Source organism: Stegodyphus dumicola, chromosome 8 (genome assembly GCF_044657685.1).
Source record: "Stegodyphus dumicola isolate Sdum_Otavi_A_Nest chromosome 8, ASM4465768v1".
Lineage (NCBI taxonomy): Eukaryota > Metazoa > Arthropoda > Arachnida > Araneae > Eresidae > Stegodyphus > Stegodyphus dumicola.
Genome location: NC_140775.1, coordinates 148,412,632 through 148,431,421, shown reverse-complemented (window position 1 = coordinate 148,431,421; position 18,790 = coordinate 148,412,632). Strand labels below are relative to the sequence as shown.

Genomic DNA, 18,790 nt, shown 5'->3' with positions numbered 1-18,790 from the left:
TTCGCAGGGATTCGAACCTGGAGCTCGAACCCTTTTTTAAATACTTATGGTATTACTATGAGCATGTCTGTCTGTTAAAACAATTACGTTAAAGCTTGAAGAGCTATCTGCTTAAGGAAAAGGATGTTTTCGCAGAGGTATTTCTAATTAAAGTTTGTAGAAGCATTAAGCTGTTTTGAAGCTGGACACTTGAAAAATGAGCAATGCCCTCGTCGGGATTCGAAGCTGGACCTCTCGAATACTCGCCGAGTGTGTTACCGTATAAGGTATGTCTTCCCCCTTCTTGGCGTGCCTTCGTAGTGCAGTGGTTCTGCACGTTGAGCCGGTATTCCAGAGGTCCGTGGTTCGATTCCCGGCGAAGGCGGTTGCTAATTTTTCCTCTTGCTTTCTTCCGAAATAAACCTAATGTCTATAACCGTTACACCATAAAGATATGCCGAAAGGAGGGAGAAAATACATTATAAACCAAACAAGAAAGAAGTTAATATAATTTTAGCATCTTATTATAAAAAAGTATTCAGTCTAGTAAGATATTTTAAACCTAGTTTTGCGTATAACAATACTGCATGTAAAACTTACCGATGTCCTGGAATTGCAAACAGAAATTACAAAGTTAACGTACTTGTAAAAAAATAACAAAGAGATATGCATTAAATGCAGTTCCCCAACATTTCTGTTCAAACAGACAATTAACGGACTTTGCTAACTGTCTCAGTACCATCTATTACTTTAGAATCATCTTTAAATACACAAAAACTTGGTCAAATCAAAGAATTCGTCTGATAAGTTCAAAATTCCAGAACCTTTTTTTATTTCCTTGTTTATGTATTTTTTCCCCAAAATTGTCTCAATATTCATTAGTTTTATTGATTGCTATGCTAAAAAATCAGGGAAGTGTCCATAGTAGATTTTCGCAGTTAACAGTGCACTTATTACTCCTACGTTACATTTTGCAACAAGTTGTTAAAATACCAACATAACTCTAAAACGTCCTTTTAGTTTTTTTTCTGTATATTCCATAGTTTATCAGCTTCGTCTAACTTTCTCAATTAGTCGAAAGTTATGTTCCCATATATTAGTTCGCATGTATCATACATTCGACAGAGATAAGGCGTATGGATCGATTATTATTTTAAACCTTAAGCTAATACATACTTTCAGATAGATAAAAAATATTGATTTTCAGTACTACGCTTATCATTTTGTCTATTTAATTTTTCAAAAGGTTAAAATTAAGGTAATCATTATTTGGCTTAACTAAAAATACACAGTTTTAAATTTTCTGTTCTTATTCAACTCCCATTCCGCTGTGAAATTTCCCTGAGTCACAAACTGCTTTATCAGATAAAGTTTTGAAAGTATGTAAAATGCCCTTAGAACGCTGTTGAAAAAGGCGTGGCAAAGAAAATATTTTTCTAAATAATTTTCATTTAAAATTACGAAAACATTAATGCAACATTTTCATTAATAGTATTTAACCACTTTCGCTCTATTTCATCTAAAATTTATTTTCATAAAATTCTAGGTAGAACTATTAAGAATGGAAACGTTCTGAAATCAATGATAAAAATATCAATATTATTTATTCTTCTGAAAGTAAAATTTTCGTTGGGAAAGCATTAAAATTTTATTTCAAAGTTAAAATGTGTTAAATTTTATAGCGATTTACTAATGTCAAAATACTCCTTAAAATTACCTCATTTTACTACAGTTTGTTGATATCAATCGGTTATTCACTTAGAAAGAGAAATATTTTCTCTCGGAGGAAGAACTGTAACATAATGGAGGAAAAGCAATGACAAAGTGTGATGAACGTTGCTATTTTTGAACTCAGTGAAGGGTAAAACAACTTAAAATAACTTTTATTTGCGTTTCAGGCGCTTTCATTTCTTAATATGCTTTTAAAATTTTGTATTTGTTTTCACTTTGAAGAAAATTGTGCTCTGGAAAATAATTCATATATACTCGTATATAAATATATATGTATATAGGTCCTTGCTTATTTGATTATTACTATATATATATATATATATATATACGTACATATATATATATATATATATACATAAGGAGCAAAATATGTATCATATTCCGACGTATAACGCTTACTTTTAGTACAAAAAAATCAGATCGAAATTTAGCGGTCCGAGTTTTTATACAGGATATAAAAATAATGCTTTTAAAAATTAGGAAAGGAAGAGCATGCAGAAATTAGATTTCAATATATACCTAAATGGATGCTTATTTAAAAAAATGACATACCTTATGAACACAAAGATTTTTATTATCGGATGATTTTCTTTATATAAAGCGCATTAATTATTGCGTTTTCATTCATTCAGAGAAAATTAATTGGTATACTACAGGAGGAAAAACGCAAGCGAAGGTCGCCTGATTTGAATGTTCTTCAAAGCGTCATATCAAGAATTTGGAACCTTTTTTCACGAAGTGAATTATTTCGTAGATAGCTCAGAGAACAGCGTCCAACAAAGTAGCTACAGCTGAAGACCGCTTTCCATCATTGTCTGTTAGAGGAAATCGAGAAGTGATAACGAAAGGGTTGGTTTTAGGCCTCCAATCTGCCACTGAAATTCGAATCACCCGTTCAACCGCTGCATGAAAGTTTTTGATTTTGCGAGAAAATTAAATTTTCTGTTGTTGCGTTATTTTTTTAATTGTAAAGTAAATATATAATTTTTTATTCATTTAAAAATTTTTCATTGGAAGAACTGTTTTTTGACAGTTGACACAAGAAATAACAATTACATTACTTGCTCTGCTTTGAAGCAAAGAATTCGGAGAACATTCCAGAAATAGGGAGATTTCAAAAGAATATTTCCTTTTCTGGAGTTGCAGAAGGTGATTCCAAGGCACTGAATATGAAAAATTAGCGAAACAGTGGCCATTTCCCTAATTAGGAAAAAGAACCAATGGCCTGACCGTGGGAAACTCGACTTGACAAAGCGCGTTAACTTTCTAGATAAGAACAACAGGGCTCAGCAACTAATAAATTCCCCTTGTCTGGTTGCCGGGGGGGGGGCAGGACGAGAAAGAAAAGGAGAAGGTGAGAACGAACAAAAAGTGTCAGATGAGGAAACGATATGTTGTGGATAATGAACCAAGATCACATGAAAATCCTTGAAACCCTGTGTAATGTCGTCTGGATGTGCTGGTGGCCCAGAATATTTTTCTAATTGATGACAATATTTGTCACATCGAGAATTTCGAATGAATTAGCCAGCTTATTCCCCGGACATTAACCCGATTGATTATGCATAAGGAGTCTTAAGGCGCATAACTGCAGAACTCCGAATGCGTTCGCGGACCTGCCATGATCTGAAAAGCGCACTTTCAGATGAGAAGAGCGCAGTTTCACAAGACTTTATGAATGGTTATTGAAATCTTTGAAATCAAGACAAAATGTATGAAGTTTGCATCTCTTGTCTTAATTCACCATGCACAATATTAAATGAGGATTTCTTCCCAGAAAGAGCAGATATGTAATTTTTTCCGTCCTTTATAAATTTTCATAAGCATGACATTAAATTCCAAATTTTGACATTAATCAACTAGTAAGCAGGGTAGTTTATGATAAACAAAGTTTTTCTACTTATTGTTGTCAATCATTTTGTAATACGGTTACAGTTCATTTCTATTTCTGTCACTATCCTTTAAATTGTATCAGCGGTATATTATATGATGGGGTACGTTTCTCATTATCATAAAGAGTGGTGGAGGGTGGTGGATTCTCCACACCCAGGATTTGGCGATTGGGTCTCCTAAAAGCCCATTCGCCCTTTAAAAGGGGAGTATATAAGGTATTTTCCCCGCCTTCTTAGCAAGCCTTCGTAGTGTGGTGGTCTGCACGCTGGGTGCGTATTCCAGAGGTCCGTGGTTCGATTCCCGGTGCTCATTTTTCACTTCTCTTGCTTCCAAATAACCTAAAGACTCTACAGATGTACCCTAAAAATCACTCATAACTTGTAAAAGTCTGTACATATGAACAGGAACACATCACATGGTTCACAGTATAGAAACGTGCATACATATCTAGCCAAATCCACAAATAATTTCGGAAATGATTATTCTACTGATATTTAGATGATAAGACTCGACTTCGATGTTCATTATCATGTGATAAAAGACTGATGGCCAAGATTCCATATTATCGAAAATTCCGCTCCGTTGAAGGGTGAGGCTTAATTTTACTAGATGATATTTTAGACCGCCATAATTATAAATCCTCTTACCATAAATAACATCACAAAATGTTTTACGAAGCGCAAAAGCTTTTGAAAAGGAAACAACAAGTATTAAGTAAACTGTGAAGAAAAATCAATGGTTTTTGTGTTGTAAGATTCTGTACTGTGTACTTTTAAGTTACAATTGAATGTGAAGAATCTTAAGAACTAGTAAGCGAATAATCGCTTGCGTTCGTGAGATAAAAAACAACACGTAAGAAGGGTGAAATAACCCTTTATTATTCCAATAAGGTGTAGCAGAACTTCTTCTTGGAGTTGTACAATAAATCCGACACTCGGGCTTAAAATTAACCTTTTGATGCCGGGGCTTTGGTAGCAGTAAAAGCTATCAAACGACGGGGAATCTTGAACCGAGTGCTTTCACCCTTTGAGAAATCACCTCCTATTTGCAACAAAGATTCTTGTGTGTAGTTTAATGGAATCTCAGAGGGGTGCATCTATGTCGCAAAAGGAAGACCTTTGAAAGAGATAAGTGGTTAAAACCTCAGGGACGTCAAATTTGACATTTCACCCACCTTTTCAGCCTGGAAAATGGGGGAAAAAGACATGGCCACTAATGTGGGCAACCCCGTCTTTTCAAAGAGAGGACTCTATGGCCCCTATAATGGCCATCCCGTCTTCAAAAGGTTAAGAGACTAAGAACTGAACTAAACTTAACTAATCTTAACTAAAAAGATATACCCAAAGCTATCAAACTTCTAACAGAGTTAGAACCTTAACGCTAATTACTGCAAAGCTATCAAGGGCCTAAAGTACGGCCGGGAGTAATAATAGCTTAAGAGAGAGTAGCCTAAAAAGGCGGACGCGTGCTAGCTAGAATCACTGGTTCTCTCTAAGACAGTAGAATTTCGCGGTTAAATACTACTCCTCAAATTTGCATTCAAATGTGTTATTTTGTTAAACGTGTCAAATTTGCATTGAAACGTGTTCAAACGTCAAAAATTAAGTTCTGGCCGGAAGTTGTAAGTTGAAAATAAGAAACGATAGAAAGGTAACTTTAACTCAAAATTTAACTGTTAGAAAAAATTAACATATTCCTTACAAGGTTTTGTAAAGCATTCTTTCAATGAGTTTTTCCTCCACCTGTGCCGCTAGGAGATCTGAGATGTTATTGTCTCAATGACAGCAGAAGATGACACTGGAGCATTCACTTCCTAATACAAATATTACATTTAAGTGTGTTCTTAATAATTATATCAGATCATATCAGTTAATACTTTCCATCTTGTCGCAGGTTTCATTTAGATGCATTTTTCTAGTCAAGGGAACGAAATTATAAGCTAAACGTGACCACAAATGCAATCTCCAGTGGTATATAATTTGCGCAAACAGCATCCTCTTTCAAAGTATGTTTACCATAATACTTGCTGCGGTAGGGATCTTTGTCAGGTCTACGTTTATTATACTGCAAGGTTTGTCTTCAGTTCTTCTTTCAGTGACGTCACTGACTCATATTTTCTGCTAATCTCTACTCCTTTCGTGTCTTCTTTTCTTCCACCTCTACAAGTGATGTCATGGAAATCAAGCGTTGGAAAGGAGCCTAAGCTTGCTTGCCTCCTAGCCTTGATCAGTTCTGTAAAGGTTTATTTAGAAGTCTTTGATCGTTACCATTCTGTTGCTATACTGTGTGCTAAATTTTAATGAATTATTTGAAGTGGAAGTCTAATCATTACCTAAAAGTTTTTAAGTGCTTTCCGTCTGTGTATTCAGAAGACATCCAAAATAACACGTCACTGAATAAATTCGATGGTAGCACGGATTAAAAAACATTGAAAAATATACGACGAACCAAATATTATTCAGAAATTATGTTTTAGAGGAACTACATAATCTTGAATAACACATTTATTGAAGTTGTAGAATTATCGTTTTCTTATGTTGCTAAGCATTGAGCGTAAGGACGCATGAGAAAAGGTGGAACAAAATAATAATATCACACTTGCTTTCCATATTTTGGCTCCTATATTACAGAAACTGCAGAGATATATTAAGAGAACATTTTGCAACACATTTGATTAATAAAGTGTAAAGCAAACATCACTGGTCAGTCGTGGACAAAGAAAAGTAAGACAAACACATACGAAAGAGTAAGATCAATAGTGATTTGCACTATCTTTTCAGGAATGCTCCCGAATTCTTTCGGCTTTCTCTTTTTTACTTCTACGTAGCTTTCGGCAATCCCTGCCGTTTCTTCTTTCGAAGTCGAAAAGGAATTCTGTGGAAACGTCTTCTTCGTAAAGAATCACCGAAATGAGCTTCACACAGCCCCGCAACTTCAGTACGCGCCATTAAACCAGAACATTCAACTGGAAGTCAGCAGACACGAAACAGTGCAAAGGCTTTCAATTTAATCATCCGAAAAACGTAAGAGTTTCAAAGGGAACTGCGAAAGAAATTACATAAGGAATCTGGTTGCAACATGTCTGTGTTTATTCCGCTATTTTCACTGTAGAAGTTTAATTTTTTTTTGAATCGCAGATGTCTGCCTAATTTCGCGTAATAGTCTCAATTTTTTTTCCTGCCTGAAAATGGCAAAATTTAAATGCACCGCAGTGTTTATTTTAATAGATGACTCTAGCTTTCAAATACCAGTATTACGATTCATTATAGAAAAAGGACTGCCTCTGCGAACATGAAAAAATTTATTCTATTCTTTGTGAAGCAATATTTCTAAAGAGAAATCAGTTGTTTAATATAGAGGATTATTTAAGGTTATTAATTTAATATGCTTAATACTGGGACTTTGATCCGGGTTTAGTCCCAGGGAAAGGGCCTAATTAGATGGTAGGTTTTCATGTTAATATTTATAACGTGAATACAAATATTTCCTTCAGAAGTTCCTCCACGAAGACATCCCGCCTTTAGTAGATAGCTCTACGCATTTCCATACTACAATATCTTGTTCAAAGTATCTTAAAACAAAAAAATGATCACCTGTGCCAAGAAAAGACTTTTCAGTTATTAAAATTTGTCTCATGTTTGCATATGTATCTCCTTTTACAGCTTAACGTAGTATTTTATGTGCTAATAGTCACTATTACCAGGAGAAGATAACAACTATATGAATATTTGTAACAAAAGAATAGGCGACACTGCTGTTGAACAGAGTTTTATGGTTTAAGTGCAAAGAACATGATATTTAATAAATAAAGGTAACACACAAAATGTTAAAAAAGCGCCCCTTTGGACGTAATTTAAAATCTGAAACCTTTCAGATTTTCTTTTTTTGCCACTTTTGTTTTTCCTTTTTTCAACAAATCAACCGCTTCAACAAATTCAAGTATGTTAATATTTTTACAAAGGAATCATAATTTTTTTTTTTTTTTTTTTGTATCTTCATCTAGTAGATGGGATGCACTTATGTCCGTTTTTAAAAACAACATTAAAAGGTCATACGGATACACGATGGTCATCAAGATCCTGCAAATAAAAGAAATACATAGATTATTGAAAAATATGGCATTAAATCACAAATATTTGCAATGGGCTAAAAATAACAGCAATTTGAAACAAATCAATTTTAAATTTTTATGTTTGTCATCTGCGTGGAATTTAATATTACAAGAAATTGAAAAAGTAAATAAAACCTTGCAATCAAAACCTATAACTGTCTATAAAGCCGCACGCTTAATAGAGGGACTGTGCCTTTTATTATAGGAAATGAGAAAAAATTTTTCTCAATGCATTTTTGAATAATGTAAAACTTCAGCTTTAGAGATGAGTATATCATCGGAATTTGAAGAGAAACGAAAACGAAAAGTTAATAAATCAAATTGTGAGGAATCAATTGATATAAATTGTAGTTTTTGAGAAAGATATATTTTTATAGAAATTTAAGAAGTCTTCTACGTTTTAATTTCACAATTGAAATGGCAATATGAAACGTTAAATGAAATCTCTTCCGATTTCAGTTTCTAACTGGTGAACAATTACTGTCATTAGATTTAAGTAATTTAAAGGTAGCAGCTTATAACTTAAATATCCTAATGATATAAACGCTGAATAAATTCAGCCAGAAATATTTAGTTTTAAAAACCATACTATTTCAGTAATGCCGGACACAAAAGCAGCTACAAGCTTAAAACTTTTAAAAATAATTTACGATTATAATTAGTTCAGTCCTATCTGAATTTGGAAACAGCATTAAATTTTTTTAATGTTGCTAGTTACTGTAGCTACTGGCGAAAGAAGCTTTAACAAATTTACATAAAAAAGAACTATATGCAATCTTCACTAGGCCAAGAAAAACGTTTAAAAACTCTCTATAGAACATGAGTTAAGTAATCAAATAGGTTTTGAAAAAATTATTGATGATTGTGCTTCTTTAAAAGCAAGGAAAATTAAGTTATAAATATGCTTGAAACTTTATACCATAAATGTTTGAGGAGATGTTTTATTTATACTTAATGTTATTTGCCATTTTTCAAAACGCATATTTTTAATGTTTTCCATTTCAAAATTTTTAATTTTCACTTTGTGGAATATACAAAGTTATAATTAAATGTTACTGTAAGAGTTATTTTATTTTCACTATAAATAGTTACTTTTAATGAGCAAAACATATATATATATATATATATATATATTATATAGTTAATTTGTTTTATATGTATGATTATATGTATATATATGCAATAATGCATATATATATGTCATAATAAAAGGACAAGGAAACGCCGGAGCAGTGTCGATGCGTGATTAGACCCATATTGAAGAATTTTTGATTGCGTAGTATTTAAAGAACTTGGCAGACGAGGCAGTTTTAATTCCATTTTTATTTCCAATTGATATTTGTGGCCACAATCACTTGGCACTCTAGTCGTGCCTTTCCACAGAAGATTTACATTTTTGATATTGTTGGGATAGAAAGCAAGCCAGCGAAATTACATCTTAGCACAGTAGAGAGCAAAAGCTGAAGTGCGTAAATATGAAAGATGGAAGCACGCGGAGAGAAAAGTTTTGGTTTACAATTCGGTGATTGGTCGTCAAGAGGCATCTGGTATTAACGGTTACGTAAGATCGCATGATTAATATGAATGACGCAATGCAGATAAGTTATTACGATTTTAGAATAGAGAGAAAGAATTAATGTTTATAGTTATATAATAATTCTGATTCATACATTTTTATCTTACATATACATATTAAAGATATAAAGTAAGAAATTTAGAAGTAACGTTTCACAAAGACGAAATTTTTTTTATTCATAATTAATAAATTTCGTAAATTCTAATAAATGCAAGAAAGAATTTAATAAATGTAAAAACCTAAACTTTTAAACAATCAATATTGTACAATGTTATGTTTTCAAACATCATTTGGTATTATTTATTTATGCTCCTCCCCCCCCACACACAAATAGGTACATAAATAATCTTGCATTATATACAGGGGCGCACATTTACCGCTTTGCCTGAGGTGAAAAAATATATAGGCACGGCCTCTGGCGAGAGGTAAATTACTAAAGTAATATAATGTGCGTTTAAAATGTATTCTAAGAAAAAAATAATAGTTTAGTTGTGTGTAATATAAAATGAGAGAAAAAACACTAATCTAACTGATAAAATCATCTTCATTAAATTATTTTCATCAATCCCAATACACTATGGACGAGAAAATCTTCACCAACACTGGGATTTATCTTGCTTTCAAAAAACGAAAGTGTAAAGTACCGATCCAAAAGGAAAACGTGAAAGAAGTGAAAGTAACAAATGGGAAAAAAACAGAGACGTAAATTCTGGAAAACCCGAAAAATAAAAAAAGAATATTTATTTAAGTTGTAGAAAGAACAGAAAAATGGCACACGCATTTATATTTTTTCGCATAATATTCGAATTTCTCTTCCTTCATATGTTTTGTCTTTGGTACAAAGTATCGATTCAATAATTCGACGTCATTTCGTTCATAAATAGTCTTTACTTAGAAGAGAAGTCTAAGTTTTTTCTGCTGCTGTGCATGCTTAAATGATGTTCAGAATTCATTTGTGAAAACCCAGCAAAACATTACTGATATTCCTATAGAGCCCAATTTCATAAAATATCTGATTATTATTACCTTTGAGTTGTTTACTGGCAGTTCATTTTATTTCTTAATCTCGTTCAATTTGTTTAATGATGAATGATTTATTGCTAATTCCCATGGAATTTCTTTTTTTATTTTTCAATAATGCCGGACTTAACTTAATTTTTTTCACCACAATGGCTGGATATTAGCTTTTCAAATATTTTTTAAGAATGGCCGAACGTGTTTCTTTAGCCATAAGCAAGAACATTTGCTTAGGCTGCACCGCAAAAGGCGAATGTTTTTACAGCCTTATAATAGACTGTTACTTTAAGCAATTCAGGCTCTTTTTTTTTCTTCGCTCGATTTGCTTCATAACCATGGTAAGGACAATTGCGGCAGATGTTCAAATTCCGTAACTTTTTTTTTTTTTTTTTTTTTTTTTTTTTTGTATCATTTCATTTTCGTTCAGCGAGTTTGCTTCATAAATTGGTGAAGGTTTACATGAAGGTGGATTTGAACTACACTCTGAAATGAGATGGGGAAAAGAATGTAGAGTGATGACAACGTGTGTTATTATGCAATTATAATTATGCAAAATCACAATATAAACTTCCAGTTTAAAGTAAAAGAGATTAATACTTGATGAAAAGGCATTAATTTATTTCTATTTCACCTATGAAATAAATACTTTCTTAGTTAACACACTTGGTCATTCGTGGTACGACATAATGCTTCACGGAAACCAAGTAAGATATTTAATAATCATAATAAAATTTTATTCTTCATATAACATTTGAGAATTTTTGTATATACGGGTTGCGTTAAAAAATGATTATGTGTCTAACAAACACTTTTTTTTTCAAATTCTGACAGAAACATGGCAATTTTAATTTTAGAATAAGCTAAAACGCGCCTTGTCTATCAGTGGTTGAGCGGTAAAGTCGCTAAACACTTAAGTTCGAGTCGTTTTCGATTCCAGGTAAAAGCGTTGGCTGTGTGAGCGTTTTCGTGATTTTCTCCGTGTGCATCGTAGAATACGAGTCCGTTTCCCTTAAAGAATCGTCCCCGAAGACATCCCTTCCCTTACGCCCATAGCGCGTGCGTTCTTTGCTCTAATTAAAAAGAAAAAAATGACACAAACTAGGCTAAATGCATTTTTATTTTGGAGTATATTTTGAATAAGACTTTATTGATTTCAAGCGTGATGAAACACGAGCTCTTCTTCATCAGAAAAAAGAATTCTTGTAAAAATATTTTGCTTTTGAAGAAGAGGAATCTCTGTCAGATAGCCCTTAAAATTAATGAAGTTTTATTTAAATTCTGTGCCAAACTATGCTGCTTTTTGGAAGTTCTCGTTTAAAACGATGTATCCAACTTAACATCCTCTGGTGAATTGCCAGTGTTATAGTCGTATGCGTCGTTTTTTATTTTTTTGTTTGTTTGTTTAATAGGAATATTTTTCGTGATAAAGATAATTATTGTATTGATACAAAGAGAAGGCATACCGGCATATAAAATGATTCTGTAATTTAAACTGTGCAACAAGATTTTAAATAAAAATGGAATCTCATGTATTAGCTTATTATACTGAAGTGTGCTTTAAAAATTCAATTAAATATTTCTAAAGATAATTCTTTGAAAGAGAACTATATGAATATATTGCTGTTTAATTTAGAGGGCACGTATTGAGTTATAGTAACACATTTTTTTTTTTTTTTTTTAAATTTAGGTTGCACGTATCAAGTAATAGTCTCTCAAAGGGGCATTTTTAAAGGCGGAGAAAACGTCATCTTTCCGGTTCTTAAATATTAACCATTATTCCTACCTTGAGGCCCGGTGGCACAGTAGCTAGCTCATCGCGCAGCAGCATCACAGGTCCGGGGTTAAAACCCTAGGCTGGGCAAGGTCGATTCAGCCTTTTATCCATTGGGTCGATAAAATGAGTACCAAGTTCGCTTGGAGACTAAATCCTGGGGGTCCTGCGACAAGCTGACCACTTTTTCAGGGCTCATGCTTGCGCACTCGGAGGCCCACGGTCAAGAAAGCAGATTTCGGGGCACTTCAGGCCTTGGCCCATTAGGGCGGTTTTCGGCACTGAATTTAGTTTAGTTTTAGTTTTATTCCTACTTTAGATTTTAATCGACATTTGAACCTACCAAGTTGCATTAGGATAAACCTTAGATCATGTTTCTACTGTGTATATACACGTGGTGTAAGAAGATTATCTAATAACATATGAATAATAATTTTCAATGTAAAACTTTTCTGATTTTCCGGTTTCTAATTCTTCTATATCTCAGTTGAACTTTTGCAATGGGAAGGTGCTTATTTGCTTCTAAATCTAAACACAAAAAGGAAGAATTAATGTAAAGAATTAAATGTGGCTTGCCATAGAAACACCAAAATGACAAGCACTTCCTCATTTTATGTTTTAAAATTCCGCGGGCGAAACATATGTTCTTTTTTTTTTTAAACAGACTCATCCACGGAACTCAACTGAAAGCGTAACCATGGCGTTCTTAATAGACTCGACAAGCAGTCAACTGTTGTCTTCTCGGGAGAATCAGCGGTTGCAGTTAAAAAGTTTATCGTCCTAGACTGATAATTGCGAGCCGATAGCAATGGCGAAGAGGAGTTTGTGGACTGCACTGCAGGAGGATCGTCTCCTTTGTGTCCCGGGAAGGGGTTTCGATCGATCACTTCTCATCCGCATCCCGGACATCCCTCTCTCCTCGTTCGTTCTCTCTCTCGTTCTGTTGCTCACTCTTCAGTTTATGCAAACTCAGCCCTTTTCTTGAAGACACGCCTTTGTGTCCTAGTAGAAGGACTGGGATCTCTACGATAGCTTGTTTGAGCTTATGAATCATTTCTAACTAAAGAACGAAGAATTAAACGTAATATGTTTTCTAAGATACTTTGATACAAAGAGAATCCATTTATAATTTCAAGTAGCTGAGGTCTTCAACCTCGTGTATCTTTAATTTTAAACAGCTGAGGTCTTTAACCTCAAGGCATTTAAAATTAAAATAAAGTTCTCACAGACGCACCCCACATACACATTCGATACATACATATATAAGATTTTCATTTAAACCAATTTCTTTATTAAAGTAAGAAAAAAGTGAACACTTTTTAATGCATTACGCAATTTACAAGAAGTTATAGTTTAACTGCTACAGTCCCGACCATGGGCGTGCACTCACATGCGCCACATACAAACCGATTTATTCACAAAATAGGGTGGATGGGCGTAAATCATGTAATAGGGTATCTGCCAGTATCTAGCTATATAAGAAAATATCGCATTCTCCCGAGCGTGCTTTATTGGTGTAAGTGGTAGCTCATCCAGTTAGCTATTGGAAGATCGTTTATCAAGTCTTTACGACAGCGCAACTGACTTCTCTCGTTTCCTCATTCCTAAAATTCTAATGTCGCTACGGTGGCACCCGAACTAAAATGTGATGAATAATAATTCGCCACCAACTGAATCTCGTCAACTAGGTGTCATGTATCTTCCCAGTCGCCCTTTAAGTAGGGAGCGTACTTTGAAGAATATTCAAAATTTGTCGTACCTGTTCTCGTTGTATGAGCACTAGTATTTCCGCTAGCAACTGATACATCCATGATTTGGATCCTGGGCAGGGTACAATACATTTTCATGTTTTGGACTTCGAAAACTGTAATGTCTTTATAAATGAACTTACCAATACAGGAGCATTTATACCCCAAAAGCACGTACGGAAGGGTTCAATGATTGTTTCATTACTCAAAACGCGACTGAGAAAAATCATGGAATACTGTCAACCGAATCCAGGAGGTAACAATTAACTTCCACAGAATTTTAGCTCGAGTGGTGTCACTTTAAAGACAATTAAGTTGAACGGAGCAGGAGTGTCCTTGTCAGGATTCAAATCACGGATCTTCCGGATCTTAGCTGGGCATGCTGGCCCTGAGATGCCCTAACTATTTAATTTCTTCTATAAGAAATTAAGTAGTTAGGGCATCTCAGCGCGATTTTTAATATTTTATTTTTACATTTTAATTGAATGGCACAAATTATGCCACAATCGTTGCACATCAAGTTTATTACAAATTGGAAAAATAACTCGCCCCCGTGTTTTAATGTAATTATTATCCTTTTATTAATAAAAATCAATTTTTGTGTGTTCAGTGATTAACAAAGTCAATTTTTATCCGAAAGGGAGTCAGACCCAAAGAGCTAGTAATCTTTAACTGGCATTTTGCGTCGTTTCAATTTCTGCGTTGGTTTAGTTTTCAAATTGTTGCCACCAAATATTATCGCCATGTATTTTATTTAAAGAAATTAAATAATGAAGAATCTGCATGAATGCATGAATGTTTCTCGCATCGTGAAAAAACAACGGTATCTAGAAGCATCAAATTTTGAATAACCTAGTCCTCCAACCGAAGATAAGCACTTGGAAGACGTAATTTTGAACTTGTTTTATTACCTATTTAAAATTTTGTAAAACTTTAACGAATTTTTGATTAAGAAACTCAACAATTTCAAAGCCAGCAATGGCAACAGTGAACGTAAAAAATATTTTTATCTCCAGCGCACGAGATCGTTAATCGGAAATTCTAAAGATATGCTGTTTTTTTATCTTTTTAAGGATTTTGTGATATTTCTGTTGAATTGAATTTTATGCGGTTTAAGTGCAAAGAACATGATATTTAATAAATAAAAGTAGCACAGAAATCGTTAAAAAACACCCTTTGGGTGTAATTTAAAATCTGAAAGCTTTTAGATTTTCTTGTTTTGTAATTTTATTGTTGAATTGTATATGACATACGTGCGAAGAAAAAATATGCTTAAACAAAAAGCTAAACGGACCGAAATGGATTAGCATGAGTGAGTGCAACATCAGACTGGTAGACTCCGCGCTAAGCGAGAGCGTAAAAGAAACAACCGTTTGACTGCTACGCGGCGCAAAAGCGCTACGTTTATTTGTCTCGAAAAAAACGCGAGGCAGTTAGTTATTTTAGAATGCACTCGTGTTACAAACTACGCGTGAGGTCAGACTACGTTCACACCCACGGAGCAACAAAGACAAACTGAAACTCGCAACGTAAAAGCGCTGCGTCGCGGTTTTCGAGACAAATGAACGCAGCGCTTTTGCGCCGCGTAGCAGTCAAACGGTTAACAAACTTTTTTATGTTATTTGTTTTTAATTTTATCTTGAGGAGTTTTTTTTTACCTGCATATAAATCGTTAAACTGATAAGTGTCATACATTTTGCCTCTTTATAATGTGTTAGAAAACAACATTTTGGACGAAAAAACCAAGCCAAAGTAAAAGCTTTTCATCGTATGTATTTAAGAAAGTTCTTCTTGCAGACAGTTACGCCTAGATAAAATTATCTAGGAACAAAATATAAGGAATATGTTTTATTGCAGGTAAACAGAAATATAATAAACGCATGTGTAATTTTTAAAAAAGGAAAAACAATGCACATCACTTTAATATTAAGATACGCAAGCAAACAAAGTATAGGATGCCTAGAATATAATTTCAAAACTGAAACTTTTAAATAAGAATATTCCCATTAGAGTACGTTTTACCATTACCGCCTTTAAAATTAGGCACTACAGCTACTGTGAGAAAATTTAACTAAATTTAGAAAAAAATACATTTTTTTTTCGTTAGCTAAATTTTTTAAAGTTTTTTTTTATAAGATAGACAGTATATTTTGCAAAACGCATAATAAGATCAAAAGACAAGAGATGAAGAAAATGGAATTTTACTAAATATAGAACTCTTAACAAAATGAAAAATTCTAGCCAGGTGAACGTAATTGGAAAACTCGAGGTTAAAGAGAAAATGCGTGTGTAGATGTGATTAACGATTTAGAATCTACTTTTAAAGTATTCGTTAATGGACAAAAGCTAAAGAGTTAGTATATGATTCACTTCTAACTTCACAAAAAAGGAATCTTTGAATGCATGGTTTCAAATAAGTTTTAAAGTATGAAAAAAAGTGACTAGAGTTCTAGTTACGGAAGATATCATTAATATTTTTTCTGCTATCTCAAATTATATCTGCCATATGAATTACATAAAAAACGTTTCCTTACAGCTGCTCAGTATGGAAAGAGAAGTGAACTAGTTAAGATAGTTTCAAGAAGGGAAAATCATTAAATTTCTTTAAGTTGGCTTTTGTGCCTTTGTTCTTAAAAAATTTAAGTTTTTCAGAACGCACTGTTTTGGAAAATTAGCAGTTGCCGGAAAGAATATACTTCAATGTTTTAAAAAAATACTTCCATAATAGCACTTAGATAGACATATTTTAGTATTAATTAATCAAAATTCAGTGCATACGCTTAAGAATGTAATGGACTTATTTTTTATGAAAGGGTCTAGTACAGAAATAGATAAAGTAATTTTTTTAACACACAAAAAACGAAGTTGCGAAAACACTCATTGTAAATCCAAATAGGAAAGTGTTGCCAATCCAGGTTACGCAATATTTTCCATATGCATTTCGAATTATATTAGCGCGTTACTTTTCAACGTAAATTAAAGAAATCTTTAAATTCCCTCTGTAACTCATAAAGTGTTTCCCCCTTCTTTTCGCATGCCTTCGCCGTATTACTGGAAGAACACTCGACGCGTATCCGGGAGGTCTAGAATGATAATCCTGGTGAAGGCATAACGTGTTTATTCAGTTTCTTGAAAATTCGAAAAAATTCTCCAAGTTCGCCAAAGATTCTAATTCGCCAAAGATGGTGGGCGATAATTTGTCAACACCAGGATTGGGTCTCCTAATCCCCAGTCAGCCTTTAAAAGGCATAATGTTTAGTATATACTTCCTCTTTTCTTACTGGTGTAACTGTAAAATAACTGAACGCATATTCGGAAGTTCCGTCGTTCGAATCTCGAGGAGAACATTCATATTTTTCACGTTCCTGCATCGATATAACTTAATGACTCTACAAACTAACTATTAATAACCTTTTGGTAGATAGCAAAATTTATTATCCTCAGTAACATAAGCGCATTTAATAAAATATGTTTGTAATGTCATATAGTATGTATATTGGTTACAGGATTTCTGTCTAATCTTATTTCCTGTATTCAACTGCATGCCTTAACCTTTTGAGCCCGGGGCTTTAGCAGCAGTAAAAGCTACCAAAGGACGGGGAATCTTGAACCGAATGCTTTCCCCCCTTTAAGAAATTACCTCCTATTTGCAACAAAGATTCTTGTGTGTAGTTTAATGGATTCTCAGAGGGGTGCATCTATGTCGCAAAAGGAAGACCTTTGAAAGAGATAAGTGGTTAAAACCCCAGGGACGTCAACTTTGACATTGCACCCCACCTTTCAGCCTGGAAAATGGGGGAAAAGAACGTGGCCACTAAAATGGACAACCCTGTCTTTTCAAAGAGAGGACTCTATAGCCACTATAATGGCCATCCCGTCTTCAAAAGGTTAAAAATTAAAAACTAAGGACAGTAAACACCTTCTACAGTTATATATTGCTTTTGATCGTTTATCTGTTCTTCGATTTTTATAATATTATTTGCAATTTTATTTTATGGCGATCGTTGATATTATTTTCATTTTAAATGGTAAAAGGAATATTTGCGCCCTCATTTTTCCAAGTGGTAACAGTGATGATTTTCAACAGTCAGCAGTCCAGTATACAATTGAATGAAAAACTGTTGCCGAAACCACATTTCTGAAAGAAAGAAACTATTCAAAATGATACGATAAAATTGAAAAGCTAAAATAAAAAAAATCTGATTCGAATTTTGAAAAAAATTGCTTCGAAATACACTGGCTCTTGTCTAGATGCATCTATATACCAAATTTTGTAGCCCTGGGTCTATTAGCTTACTCGCAGCACGAACGAAAGACACACAGACTCTTTCTTTTATTACATGCAGAGATAAGTAATATGCTTACGGCTTAACATTTGTCACCGCAACTGCAAAGGATTTTATTGATAGCAATAAAATCAACTATTATTATTTTTAATTGCCATTTTCATATCATTTTGCCTTATTTTTAAAATTTTATTGATTCCAAAGTAATAAAGTTCTAATAATTTCTAGTTTTATTACAAATGTGCAAAACTTCTTTTGGATCTAGGAAAAGTGTAATATTTTCAGGCAAGAGAGAATTAAAGTTGATAATTTGAAAATAAAGATAATTATGGGTATCCTTGCCTTAGCGTCATGTATCGGGAATGTTCTGGTTTAGAGTATGACTGATGAATAAAATTTGGAGGCAATGCGCTAACAAATTAATTATTTGGAATTTAAGCTATTTTCAAATACTTTCAGATATTTATTAAACAGAAAAACTATACAAAAAATAATATGGTAAATTACGTATTGTTATCTGGAATTTATATGAAACTAACTGTAAATCTATTAGATCGAAAAGGTATTTTACAATCTAATTAAGTGTTTCAGTACATTTCTACCAAAAGAGATAAAAATTTAAAACGAAATGGTGAAGACTTTTGAATCCAAACTGTCATTTCGTCGAGTAATCATTGT

General features: G+C 33.4%; 1 protein-coding gene across 2 annotated transcripts in view; it reads left to right on the top strand.

Moving 5' to 3' along the window:
* LOC118184062 (potassium voltage-gated channel protein Shaker-like) overlaps nt 1-18,790 on the top strand; it is a 533,454-nt gene that overhangs the window by 253,535 nt on the left and 261,129 nt on the right. The window lies entirely within an intron of this gene.